Genomic DNA, 15160 nt, shown 5'->3' with positions numbered 1-15160 from the left:
AATATAATACCATATAATAATAATAACAATAATAATAATAATAATAATAATAATAATAATAATAATAATAATAATAATAATAATAATAATGTAGTGATAATAGTAGTATAATAAAATATAATACAATATTATACTACAGTGCTAATATACTAAAATATTATATAATATAAAATTAATACTAATAATGAAAATCAATTAGGTATCCATGTTCATATTTTGTTTTCGTTACTAGTGAAGGAGAGCCAAAGAGCTTTAAGATTGTAGACTACTTCAGATAAATAGTACTAGTTAAAAGCAATGAAAGAAAAAATGAAGTTATTGCAAAAAAATGGCATATATGATCTTGTTAAACTTCAAAAAAGGAGAAGGCCATTAAAGAATAAATGGATTGTTAGCCTTGAATAGATCTTTATTTTGAAAAGATAAAATATTAAGCTAAATAAGCTTGATTAAGATTTTGAAAAAAAAATTATTTAGTATATGCTTTTATTATTTTTTTGTACTAAACAAATAATATGTTTTTCAAAGTGATATTTGATTTGAAAAATATCTTAGAAAATTGTTCTAAAATATTGGTCTTAATGTTTATATCAAAAATATAAATTTCCAATATTAACAATTCTTTGTAAAATGGTTTTTAATGTTTAAACAAACCTTTCTTTATGTTTTTGTATTTCTCAATCCAAAACTATCTTTAAAGATTATTTATTTAAGCTTAAATGAAAGTGCAAATGTTATTTTATAGTGAACTTATTCATCTTGGATTCAATACAATTTTGAGAAATGGATTTACTAAAAGAAAGATAACTTGTAAAAATGAGGTTTTCCATCATTGAATTTGTTTTATTTTTTTATATTAATTTAGAGAGTTTTAATATTTGAATTTTATATGGATAGAAATCTCTTTGAGTCTACTTTCTAATGAATTAAACAAAATCAAAATCCAAATTCTCTAAGAAAAGATTTTAAATTTTTACTAAAGACTATGTAGTTGTCTAACAACTACATAGGGGATAAATTTGAAAATTCACAATAATTTTTATACATTGAATTAGAATATGAGTTTTATATGGATACAAAACCCCTTAAGTCTAGTTTCTAAATCTTCAAACCTTGATTTGGAGTTGTGTAACTTAAGATATGATCAAATTAGTGAGTAGAGTGTAAAATAGAGGACAACCAATAACGTTGTTCATTTAGAATCTCTCTGTATGCAAAATCAACAAAAACCAATTGATGGGGTACTAAAAGGGATCAAAACATTCTATTGTAACTAGTCAAAATTTGAATGAAATTCAAGAATCAATCAATCTCCTATCAAAACCAATCGATCCGTTTAACCTAAAAAGCCTTAAACCGTTAGTTTTTTAATAGATAAACGTGTATTTTCTTCTCTAAAAATTTCCAATGACTACAAACTCATTTCTTCTATAAATAGGGCATTTCAACAACCTTGTGGAGTAAGAGAGTATGCACCAACAAGCGTTATATTCATTCTCTCAAGAAATCAAGATCTTTTAAGTCAATAGTGCTACAATTTCATATTCTTTTGTAATCTTTGTATCCAAACTATATTTGTTTTTCATTTATCATTCTTTTTACTTAATTAGGTGAACACCTAACCTTTGTGAGGTTATCTAGTTTACAAAAACACTTTTATGTCATTTGAGATTATGGGTTCAAAGAGAGTAAAACCCTTAAGTGTATTTGTAAGATTTTGGGAAAAGCCATTGAAGGTTCTTTGGTTTGTTTTATTCTTAGCCTTGGATATGCTATTTGTAAGATTTAAGATATAATGGATTGTTCTTGGCTAGGAAAGCTAAGGGAAAAGATATAGGTACCTTCAGAAAAGGACTAAACTTTTATAAATCTTTACGTTAGATTTCTCTATTCATACTCTTTTATATTCATTGTTATGTATTTGTACTTTAGTTTCATATATTTTTATTATATTTTCAATTCCCTTTTTACAATTACGTGAAATTAATATTTAGGAAAGAACTTGGAGACAATCCAATTCACCTATTCTTAAATTGCTATCTACACTTGAGCTAACATGGGTGTTCAAACTAAAAAATGATGGTGACAAGCTAGTAAGGTATAAAGCTTGATTGATGGTGAAAGGTTTTTCTTAGGAACCCAGCATCGATTTTGATGAGGTTTTCTTTCCAATTGTGAAGATGAGTTCCATTTGAGTGGTATTGAGATTAATGGCTAGTTTGAATCTTTAGCTTGAGTAACTTGATGTCAAGACTGAATTCTTGTTTGGTGACTAACGAAAAGCAACTAGCTATGTCTAGTATGCCTTATTCCTTATTCCTTTGTAATTGATTTTTTGACATATCTTATGATTTGTACGTAGCCTAACATTGCTTATGCGGCTAGAGTAATGAGTAGATTTCTTTCTAATTTAGAGAAGGTCCACTGAAAAACAATGTAATGGATCTTTAAACATTTGAAGGGCACCTAAAAAATGTGCTTGAGTTATGGAACTACACAACTAGTTGTAGAATGGTTTATTAATGCTAACATGGCAAGTGATCTTGATGGTAGAAAATTTATTTTAGGATATTTATTCACTTTTGTATGAAAAGATGTGGCTTGACAGTCTAAGTTACAGAAGTGTGTTGTCTTGTCAACTACAAAGGCTAAGTATATCACAGTAATCGAAGCAAGAAAAAAAAACTTTGGATGAAACATTTTTTTCTTAAATTGAAGTTGAATTAGAAAGAGTATGTGCTATTTTGTGATAGCCAGAGTATTTTATATTTGAGTAAGAATACCATATACCATGCTAGAGTAAAGTAAATTGATGTTAGATATCACTGGCTGTGTTTAGTGATTGAGGAACAGTAGATGCAGCTGAAAAAAATCCATACTAATGAGAATATAACAAGTATGTTGATTAAGATACTTACTTCCTAAGAAAAAGCTTGTGCTTTATAGTAACTTGGCTGGATGAATTCCTTGGCCAAGGTAACTTCCAAATGAAACTACTATGATGATGCATCTCCTTCTAATAAAGCCAAAGGGGTAGATTGTTATGATATGGAGTCCAACTTGATTCTTTTTAACTAATTAAAAGCCATAGGCATTTTGTTTTAGGTAGCCCTCACTCTTTTTGACCAATTAAAGGCCTTAGGCCTTTTGTTTTAAGCAACCAAGTGTGTAACTTTAAAATAAAAATTAGGGCTATTTCTATAAAGTCATGAAAGCATGAGCCACCAAAAAAGGGAAAAAAATGTTATCGCTCAATGAGAGGAAAAAAAAGAAAGGAAGAGCTATAAGTTTGATCAAAAAGTTGAACGATGGTTAATCCATGGTCAGATTGAGCTAAAATTTTGTCTACATGTTCACGACTCAATGTTATACAATTTGAAAGGTGGAGATTAGAGTTGAAGCTCTCTAAAAACAAATAAAAACATATTGTTAAGTCACCTATTTGGTGGGATTTCTCCAATTGTCTTTGTAATTATTTTTTAACTCTAATTTTAATTAAAATGAGAGCTTTGTATATCCATTATTTGCTAGTGGAGATATTTTTAGTGGTTTGTGGTTTTTCTTTCAACATTGTAAGGTTTTTTATATAAGTCTTGGTGTGATTTATTTTGCCTGTGTTGTTGATTATTGATTGTTGTTTGTTTATTGTGGGTTTATTATGATATATTGCTTTTATGTTATTATGTTAGTCGCTTTAGGCCTAACACAGGGTGTAATGAAGTTGAGAAAGATTGTCCTCATGCATTATTTAGTTGCTCATGCCATGGACTTACCAATTTTGGTGTTGTTTTCTCTCTTGCTAAATGGTAAAATGGCACCATCCTTTTTCCTAGCATTCTTAATTTCATGTTACAATATTTGGGCCCTTTGTTGGCATAATAAAGTTTTGGTGGTTTGTCTATGTGGTTGCTGCTCTTTGGTCTTTATGAAAATAAGGCTGTTTTTTAAAAAATAGGACAATGGATGATTTTTTTTTTGGGTTAAATTGAAGTCTTTACATTGGATTAATGCCCTATATTAGAGGCATTTTATGATCATAAGAGTAGCATGCACTTTCTTATTTAGAATGTGACTAATCAACAAAATAGGGGTAATTTTATCATATCGACTCAAGTTGACGTTTCGAGCTAACCTAAAGTCTCTTGATCCATGTCAGTTTAGCCATTTAAACTTACCACCTGAAGGTACATGGGAATATTGACTTGCCACCTCCCAAATAGACTATGGTCTACCAGATTAAGTTAGGCTAGCAATGTCAATCCTAAACCCACTACTTAAAGCTTAGGTCATCTAGACTCAACACTCACCTTATAGGTATAAATAACCCTATCAAACTAGGTAAAAACAATCAATTTCTATTTTTCTCTTTTTAAGATTTCTCTATTTCTCTCTCTTCTCAAGCATTATCTTGAGTATTGGAGCACAAATGTGCTTTTGCTACTTACCAACCTCCCATCTTGTGATTTCAAGTTTTTACCTTTGTCAAGACAACTTAGCGTAACATTTTTGGCACACCAAGTGTCCTTTTGTCCATCTAGCTGAGTTAATCATGGCTCTTAGAAAAAAAGTGCTAAAAAAGGAGATAATGATGTTACAATTGGAATTAACACCCAACATAGCCAACAAAATTTTGACCAACTTGCATAAACAGCTCAAACCATGGAGCAGTTCAAAGCTTTCACTCAACAATTACAATCATTAAAGGAAATGTACGAAACTTAACTCCCCCATAGACTTTCAAAAGAACTAAACCCTAAGTCTTAAGAAACCTACCAATATAAAAGCTATTGACCTGCAATGATAGTGCTTTCTCATTGGCCCTTAAATAAGATGAAACATAAAAAAGCTACTATCCCATAAATACATAAACACAAATCACCACTCAAAAATCCAAACAAGCCATATAGGAACTACAACCTAACAATGACTAGGAAGCTCAAATGGAAGTGATGGAGCAAAAGTTGGAGAACAAAGTCTCCACTTTTGTTGACAAGCTTAAATTCCTAGAAACATCCCCATTTATCCAGAACATTAATCAAACTTTGCCACCAAAGGGGTTCAAAGTGCCTACACTTGAAACTTATAATGGTGCCACTAATATCTTTGATCACCTTGAACTTTATCGAATTACCGTGCTAATATAGAAAGCCAATAAACCTATGATGTGTAAAAGGCTTGCTATAACTCTCAATAAGGCAACTTGATCATGGTACACCAGCTTGGGACCTAGATTTATCTCAAATTTTAAATAGGTCAATCATTCTTTCCTAACCCACTTTGTCAATAGCCAATGAAGAAAAAAGCCTACATTGTGTCTGATGTATATCTACCAAGGACAAAATAAATCCTTGGAGGAGTATGTCATGCATTTTAATGCTAAAACTCTTTAAGTGAAGGACTTAGAACAAGTTGTAGCGATGGTTGTCCTTCAAGTGGATTGAATGATAAGGAGTATCATTTTAAGCTCACTTTCTCTTTAAAACCTTAAAGATTTTGGCCAACGTGGTTTTGTTAGTTCAAAAGAACATCAATACAAAAGCCATTATGATAAACAGTCCAGGTGAAAGAGGGATTTCCCCTCACCTTGGCCATAAAAATGGAAGAGAAAGCAACAATCTTGCAAAATGGAAAAAATCTATTGAGGGATACCCTAGGGCAAAAAGCTAAAAAAAAAATACGAGAACTACACTTCATTGAATACCACCAAAGAAAAGATTGATGTAAATAGAAATGGACTTCAAACTTTAATAGCGTAAGTCACTAAGGTAAAATAGCATAAGAGATTTGAGTAGAGACATGCTTTCTATAGGGATCACAATTACAATACTAAAGATTGTTTTGATTTGGTGAATGAAATAGAAAACCTAATTAGAAAAAGGTCATCTAAATGGATTTGTGGATCATAGAAGATAAAGATAAGGCAGAGGGAATTTTAGAGGTAAAGATAGGAGAGAGTAGCCAAAGAAAAACTTGGATCAAAGAAAAAGAGAAGATGATTGTGGTATTATCAATCATGGGCCAGCCAAAGGGATGTACGAAGAAATGATGTGGACAACATACCTATTGGGGTATCCTTAATGTGATAACTAGTGGGATTTTGGCATTAACCAAAAAAAAGTTTGATGAAGAAACAAATATGGCCTTCGAGTCCATAACTAAAATGTAAAGAAATTGAAAGGATGAGCCGGTCTTTTTCAGCTCAAAGGATTTAAAAAGAATCCCATTTTCGTATGATGATGCCATCATTATACAAGTCATGGTGTATAATCATATGGTGAAAAGGATATTATATGATAATGGAATCTCAATTAACATCTTTTACTATTCTACAGTGCTAAAAATGGGAATCACTAAAAAGATGTTAAGGCCTTTCACACCACTGTGATTGATTTTTGGAATGAGTAGGTGCTAGTTGATTGCACTAAAATTTTAGCATTTTTTTACTCATTATTAGTGCAATTTCTCTTGATTTTTAGATTGATCATTGAGAATTTTGGCAAAAATACTCCAAAATGCATAATTGTCTCAAGTGTAGGAAAAAATGTAGAAAATGAGGAATTTTGGAGTATTTGGACTCATTTTGGAGGATTTATAGTGGTAAAGGTTGGAAAAGGCCATAGCTAGTGTGATTGTTCTATCTTGCCATTTTGGGGAGTTCTTCTTAACCCTTTCTTTTATGATTTTTTAAGCATAAATGAACTTCATGGAACCTTATTTCAAGTCTCAATTCTTATAATTCTTATTTGGAATTGTCTTCCTTAGCTCAATAATGCATTATCACTTTTCAAGTATCTTACATGCTTAAAATGTAATAATTGCATTAGGAAGTTGGAAGTTATTTTTTTGAATTGATAATTTTCCAAAATTTTTCTAAGGATTATATTGCATTATTAGTTCACTTAATAACTTGAATTTTGGCAGCAAAATGAAAGAATAAAATGTTGTATTGGGTAGCAAAAATAAGGAACAAAAGTGCTAGTGTGTCGTGGATATGAGCATCACATAATCAATGTAGCTTAGTGCCATTCTTGGTGATTTGAAGAAGACCATTTGGAGTTGCTAAGTTGGTTGTTTGAAGGCTTCCCATTGGTCATAATTTTGACTTCTTCGAATGCAAATGATCATGAGAAAAGAGCTTGAAAGCAAGGGAAGCTAAAAGAGCCAAATAAGTTAGCATAGGCCATGAAGGAAAAGAGGAAGAAAGATCTAGAACCTGCCAATTACTTAGGTATTTTTCAATTTTAGTGGTTGAACCATCTTTCATTTGCCTATAAATAAGGGGGTGTGGCCAGTCAAAGGAGGAGAATTAGATAGGTTTTTATATTTTAGTTTTAAATTTTTTGCATTTACTTTCCTCCACACTTTTATTTTCTTGCTTTCCAAATAAGGCTGTTTGGCAGCCAATTTTCTTTTACTTTCCATGAAAATTTAACTTTTTTGCATCAATTTTCAATGTACTTCTAGAATTTCTCAATGAAATTTCTAAATTCTCATGTTTTCATCTTCAACTTTCATTGATTTCACATGAACATCAAATCAGTTTGTTCAATTCGTGATTTTGACCTCTTTGAAGTGTTTTGATCATGTCTTGATGAAATATAGCTTGTTTTAAGCCAAATATTTTTCTTACATTCCTAATTCATAGATCTTCAAATCTGGAAAAAGTTAGCTGCAAATTTATTTGCATAGTTTTAGAAAAATCTCCAAAATTTTGGCTAAAAATTAGCGGCAAAGTTGAACTTTGCATGAGTGACAGCATAGCAAGAGTCTTTTCTCCATCTTGGCATTTGGTTTGCAATTTCTACACTTTACACTCTTATATCTATGTGTTTACTTGTTATTTCTCCTTTGATTGCATTTAATTTCATGTTTTTACATGCTGTTTGGATGATTTCCATGTTAACTATTCTATTTTTAATTTTCTTCCATCATTTTTTGATCTACTTCATTGAGCTTGATTTTTTTTATTGTTCTTGCCATTTTTTTGTTGATTTAGTTAGTAAACTTGTAGATCTAGATTAGCTTGGCTTAGTTTATGTTCATTTAATTTGTAGAATTTTAGATCTAATTTTCTTTATTGCAAATTCTATTTTTCCAGATTTCAAATTTTGTTTTCGATTTCAAGTGTTCTTGCTAGTTCTTGCATTTAAGCTTCTAAAATTGATCTTCAATCCTACTTTGATCTTAGTTTAGTTGCTGTTTTTCCAATTTCTAGTTCTTTTTCATGTCAATTTATTCAATCTAGATTAAGATTTTTAGCTATTGTTTCAGCTTCTAGATTTTGAACTTTTCATCGGTTTGACTCGTTCTTTTAGATTTTGTGTTTTTTCAATTACATTTTAATTATATTTTGATCTTCATTTACATTCTATTTTTGTAATTTTTCAGTTTGTTTGGATCATTTCTTAAGATGTCCTAGATGTTTACTTTGTTAGAAGTTAGTTTAGGTAGTTAATTTTTGGTTATAGTTAGTTATTTTGGTTTATGCATTTTAGCTACTATTTTTCTTGTTAGTTAATCTTGTCACATTCCATTCTTAGATTAGATTTCCATTGTACTTCATTTTTAGTTCATTACATTCCATTTTAGCTACTATTTTTGCACACTCTTTTACTTTATTAGTTTACATATTGCATGCTTACATTATACTATAATCATGCTTGTTGCCTTTTTTGATTTTATCTTTTTAGTTAGTTTAATTTCATATTTATCTTTGTTTGATTGAGCCAACTTTAGATAGGGTATAGGGATAAAAGGTACTTAGGCTAGGAATCCCTTTAACTAACCCTCATTGAATCAACATCTTGTCTTTTTAGCCTCTATTATTACTTAAATGGCTTGTGCGCTTGTAGAATTTCCCAATTAAGTTTTTTACGCCATTGCCGAAGATTAGTTATAAAGAGTTTTAGGCTAATATCATGCTTCCCCATGCTCATTTATAGATTGGTTCACCTCTTAGTTCACATAGCTTTAGTGTAGATAGTTTAGACATAGCTATTATATTTTTGTTTAGGTTTTATCTTATTTTTCTTATGGGAGTCAAATTTTTATGAGGTAGCCAAGCACCATGAAGTTAGTATATTGATGACTACCTAGGACCATGACCTAGTGAGGAAGACAAAGCTAAAAGAGAGTCGGGCTTTAAAGATTTATCTAAAAAATTAGACTAGCTAGAAAATCACCTAGAGGCCATTAAAGCTAAGTGTGATTGATTGTTGCTTTTTGTATAACTTGTAAGTGCACAGATCAAGTAATAAAATAGAACTATTCCAGTATCATTTCCCAGGAGATTATAGATTGTAATTGTTGGGTAGCTCTCAAGTACCAAAGGTGAAATCTTATAATCTTATATCTAAACAAATAAAACTTTAAGGTTGATTGTAAAATTAAGAAAACAGAAGATTAAAAAGCATTGTAGGCTTAGATCTCACTTATCCAACTATCACTTGATAAGCTAGAGACAAGAGCCAAAACAAGATCTAAAAAGAATAAGAATAGAAATCTTGAAAACAAAGAAAAATTGAGATTGCCAAACATGAAACTAAAGTTGAATATGGAAGAATGATGATGGCCAAAACTTGTATTGCATTGGAGTAGGAATGCTTGAATCAAACTTGTAAAATAAATGAATGCCTATTGAAAATAAGGAAGTAAAAAATGTGATTTGAATTCAAATGTAAGAAAATAAAGTAATATTCCTTTGAAAAAAAAGAAATCTTGAAAATAAATACTTCTTGAATTTTAAAGAAAAGAATCTAAAAAAACAAAGCTTTTGTTATTGGTAAATCTATCACCTAAGCCAATAACTAAACTAAAGAAAAAACTAAAAAAAAAACTAAGAAAGGAAAAAAGAGAAGAGAAGAGAAGAATTAGATGAAACAAGTTAATAGCCTTGCCTATTTATAGGCATAGGTTTGACCATAGGGGGATAAGTAAATAAGAGTTTGATTTCTTATCAAATACTAAAAATCAACCTAATCTTCATCTTCAAAAAGCTTGGCCAAATATGGATTCTTCATGGTGGAATTGCCTTGGCCAATTGGGGCTTTTAATAAGCAATCTCGGCCATTGATCATTCTTAAAGTCCATCTTGTTCATATCTTCATCCTGGGTTAGGCTAACATAAGATTACAAGATAAGGTCATTGAATTCTGTCTAAATTTCTTTAGTTCAAATAGCAAGAGTCCTTTCTTTATCACAATTCTTTAATAGATACACAAAAAAGTCCTTATTGCATGAAAATATCTTTGGCTGAATAGGGTAGTGTCCATGTGAGCTTGAAATTGCTTAAAGTCCTCTTGAATTTTGTTTTAGTCGAATGGATATAGGAGATGAGAGTCCTTGTGCTTTTGAAATTCTTCAAGGCTAAGCAAAAGAGTCATGATGGAGTTTAACCTCTTTTGGCTAAATGATGTAGAGCCCATGTGCATGTAAAATTCTTTTATGGCTGCATGGTTGAGTGGCCTTGAACCATTGAGGTTCAGCAAACCCTTTATCGTGTATGGCAGAATATGCCTTTGCATGCATGGATTGCATGTTTTCCTTATCCATAGGCTTTAAACCTTAAAAATCACAAAATTAGCATTAAGGCACCAAAAATCAACCAAAATTTAAAATTTTGCACCCATTTTGATATACAAAATCACTATATAATTAGGTGCTATCATATACCCCCACACTTAAATCTTTGCTTGTTCTCAAGTAAAATCTTTAAATAAATAATACTATAAATCATCATACATACCCACAAACTCAAAAATTACATAAAATTTAGTTCATGTACTATAGCATAATACAAAGCTAAATATAAATATAGAGTTACAAGAAATTTCTTCAAAAACAAGCTCATAATATCTTATGCTTTTTACACATATAAACTTACTCAATCTTCAATTCTTGCATATAACTTAAGTAAAAATGATGCAAAACATTTCATCACATTTCAACCTAAAGATAGAATAGACTTTACATGTTCACTTTCCCCATTCCTCTCCACTAATGTTAGAGTTCCATACTTGATTCAAGATCAAAAGGTCTTTTTGACTTGTAATGTAAGGCTTGAATCAAAATAGGAAAAAATAAATTTAGGCTCAAAACCCTTAGCTTACTTTCTTTGAAATTTCTTGGACTTGGAATTGAATAATTGAGAGCTTTTGAAACTTTGAATGCTTGAGGCATCATTTTATTCTTTTAATCATGGTTTCTTTATTTTTTTTTTTTAACTTTAGCTATTTTTAGCTTTATTAGGCTTTGCCTTTGCTTTTGCCATTTTCTTGTCTTTCATTCCTTACACCACCCTTCCTTCCAAATACATAAAAATGTCCATAATACATAAGTAAGCATAATTAGGTTAGGTAAAAATAAAAGAAGAGATAATAAACAAGGAAAAGGTTTGTTGGCTTGTTATATGGCTAAAATAAACAAAGAAAAGGGAATAATATAACAGGCTCAAAATATAGGTACTAGGGATGGATCGTAACACAGTGGACTTGAAAAAAGGCTCCAATGTTCTAAAGAACTGCCTAGATCATCTCTTGAGTCAAATATAATATAGGATTTTACCTCGAAGGTTGAGTAAGTGAATTCTAGAATATTTATTCAAATCTTCAAATCTCATGTAAATCCATATCTCACAAAATTTTCACAAGAATAAAAACAATTATATGAAATAGAATAAAAACATATGTACAAAAATCATATCTCAAGAGAAACATACTTAGGAATTCCTTTTAAGTTCCACCATATTCATACTTAAACTTCATATCACACTCAAGTCAATCTTGAAAATTTATGCAAAATCAACTAAGTGTGCATATCAATGAAATCTAGTATGTCAATTTGGTTTAAAAGCAAATTTGGGTTCACAATTCATTTTAAGTTTACAATTTTCAAAAAGCATTTAAGAAACCAGTTTACTTTCCCCTCTACTTAAATTGAACAATAAAAAGTAAGGGAAAAATACTCCCCAAAATTTTACTTAAATTTGAATCTTCAGTTGCGTGAGATATCCTCCTTACTTCACTTCAATCTATAAAAGCAAACTCAAGCAAAAGCATCAAAAAATACTCATCCTAATAAAAATAAAGAAAACATAAAATATTAAAGTAAAATTTGGTTACCTCCTTAATAACACTAATTTTGGTCAAGCTTGACCATCCCTAATTCTATCAAAATCATCTTATACCTTTATGAGGGAGTTTGCTTTATTGCATCATTCTCTAAGAAATCACATAAATTAATTTAGGCTTAGGAGGTGTATTAACTCTCCTAGATTTGATAACATAAACTAAGCTTGAGTTCATCATGGTTTGCCACGACTAGAGCTAGGGATTGCCAAGTGATTTTGTATTAAGGGATCAACAAGTTTAGCTACTAAGTTAGGTTTCCTAAGGTTTCTTTTACCTTTACTACATTCACATCATCTTCATACCTAAGAATATGATACCCTCCAGTTACAAATTGAAGTTTCTTGTTTTAAAATCTCAAGGTGAGATTAGAGTTGTATCTATCAATTAGGGCCTTAGTAGTCAATAAAAAGGTTTTTCTAATAGTAATAGAGCTTCAATGTCCTCTATATGTAATATAATAAAGTTTATATGGAATATGTACTTACTAACTTTCACAAGCACATTTTTCAACATCCCTTATGATAGCCTAGCATATTGGTCAACACATTTCAAATTGAATTTCACAAGCTCAACTCTCCATATCCTAGCTGTATAAAAACATTTGAAAGCATTAAGTTTATGCTAGATCCAAGATCACAAAGAGTTTTATCAAATTTTAAATGTCCAATTTTGTAAGAAATAGTAAAACTCCTTGGATCTTTTTGCTTTTTGGACAAGAGTTGTTAAAGTTCAGGGCTATAGTCTTCCACAAATCTGACCTCATTCAATTTCTTAAGCAGCTCCTTTTGAATAAGCCCTGGGGTAGGTAGTGCTACATTAAAACATTGTCTATACATTCTTGCGGTCATCTTGGCCTTGCTTGAACTTTCTCTTGTTTCTTTTCTTTGTGTTCTACCTCATTTTGACTTGTTTCTTCTTGAACTGCCTCCTTAAGCTCAGGTTGAATGCTTTATACTAGTGTTCTTCCTACTTGCAATAGCATTTAAACTTTTTCAACAAACTTTTTAATGTATTCTTCAAGATCTTTCTCATAGTGTATCTCAAAATTTTCTTACTCAGAGTCTTCTTCATAAGGTGCAATGTTCTCAGGGGCTTCTAGTGTCATGGGGTCAAAACTTTTTAGAATCTCTCTTTCATATCTCAATAGTTTTTCATTTTCCAAAATGTTTTTTTTCCCAATGAAATCCACTTTAAGCTATTTTACAAAGTTGGAGAGGTTTACCACTATTGGTTCATCCTTGAAATCATCCTTCTTATCAGATTCATCCATTCTAACATTTCCCAATGAATAGATAGCATTACAAGCTTTTTTACCTTGTCTTTTAGGGTTAGATTCAGTATTGTTGGGCAAAGTACCTATAAGGCTATTGGCTATTGGTTGGGCTAGTTAACCTATCTAGTTTTCAAGATTCTTGATTAATGTAGCTTAGCTTTGGATATTGGTATTATTGACTTGCATCAATTAGGTCAACATATCCTCAAAATTTATTTTCTTTTCTTGGGCTGGATTAAGGTGGACGTTATTATTTTGGGTGTTGGTGGATTGGTGGTTAGGTTGAGTCCATGAAAAATTGGGGTGGTTTCACCATCCAAGGTTGTAGATGTTGCTATATGAATTGTAGTTGGACTAGATTATTGCATAAATTGGACAACTTCTATCCTAAATTGACATTTTTCACTTAAATGGAGTTCTACATAGATATCACAAGAAACAAAGGGATTTTGAATTACATTCACATGCTTGGTTTAAGAATGGGCTCATAAAGCTTTTTCCTTTTCGATTAGGGTGACTAATTAGGAATTTATCGAGGTGATTGCATTAATTTCAAACAAACCAGTAGATTTTATACTTATCTTTCTTTCCATGCCTCATTGGTAGTTGTTAGCGATGATTTCCTCAACCACCTCATTGGCCTCTTCAGTAGTATTGCTCATAATTGTCCTTTCAGCAGCTAAGTCCAAAGTGGTTCTTATGGGTGGTGTAAGTTCATTGTAGAAAATTTGGATTTCTAGCCATTGAGGTAGTCCATAATGTGGGCACTTCCTTAGCAATTCCTTAACCTTTCTCATGCATCATATAATGTTTCACCATCCACTTGCATGAATGTGGTAACCTCATTCCTAAGCTTGGCTGTTTTTGTTGGAAGGAAGAATTTTGTTAAAAATTTTTATACCAAATCATCCCATGTTATGATAAAGCCAGATGGTATTAATGTCAACCAACTTTTCACCTTATCCCTAAAAGAAAAAGGAAAAAGGTCTTAGTCAAATAGCATTGTTAGTCAAATAGCATTGTTAGAAACACTATTATAATGAAAAGTATCACATAATTTAAGAAAATTTCAAAGATGAAGGTTAGGATCATCGCTAGGTAGTATTTTAAACTATACAAAAGTTTGGACTATTTAGATTATTGAAGGCTTGATTTCAAAGTCATTTGCTTGAATGGTTGGTCTTTGAATGGATGGTTCAAAACCATTAGAATTGGGAATTGCATAATCTCTCAAAGTTCTTTAAGCTTCGTTGTTTGCATTGGCCAATGGTGTTGGTGTGGGTAATACAGATTGCTCTTTTTTTCTTTTTCTAAAAGTCATTTCAATCTCTTGATCAACTAGAGCTAAATTAACACTTTTGGATCTGCATATGCAAACAAGAAAAGATCAAAGAAAGATAAAAGCAAATAAAAGTAAAAGAGTTTAGATTACAAAAGTTTAAAAAATCCTTATTGATATTGAAAGCATCGTTATAATCTTCAGCAATGGTGCCAAAAACTTAATTGTTATTTTTTGTGTAGCCTATAAGTGCACAAATCAAGTAATAAAATAAAAGTATTTCAGTATCATCTCTCAAGGGATTATAGATTATAATTGCTGGGTAGCTCTCAAATACCAAAGGTGAAATCTTAAAATCTTATATCTAAACAAATGAAACTTTAGGCTTGATTGTAAAATTAAGAAAATAGAGGATTAAAAAACTATGTAGGCTTAGATCTCACTTATCAAATTGTCACTTGGTAAGTTAGAGACAATAGC

General features: G+C 30.8%; 1 non-coding gene across 1 annotated transcript; it reads left to right on the top strand.

Annotated features, from left to right (window-relative positions):
* Nucleotides 1-14151: 14151 nt before the first annotated feature.
* LOC149520019 (small nucleolar RNA R71) lies at nt 14152-14257 on the top strand. Its single transcript, XR_016335585.1, has one exon. It is a non-coding gene; the product is annotated as a small nucleolar RNA R71 (small nucleolar RNA).
* Nucleotides 14258-15160: the final 903 nt, after the last annotated feature.

Source organism: Durio zibethinus, chromosome 2 (genome assembly GCF_047325235.1).
Source record: "Durio zibethinus cultivar Kanyao isolate XHJ-2024 chromosome 2, ASM4732523v1, whole genome shotgun sequence".
Classification (NCBI taxonomy): domain Eukaryota; kingdom Viridiplantae; phylum Streptophyta; class Magnoliopsida; order Malvales; family Malvaceae; genus Durio; species Durio zibethinus.
Note: the sequence above shows the minus strand (reverse complement) of the source record. Positions and strands in the feature narration are given on the sequence as shown.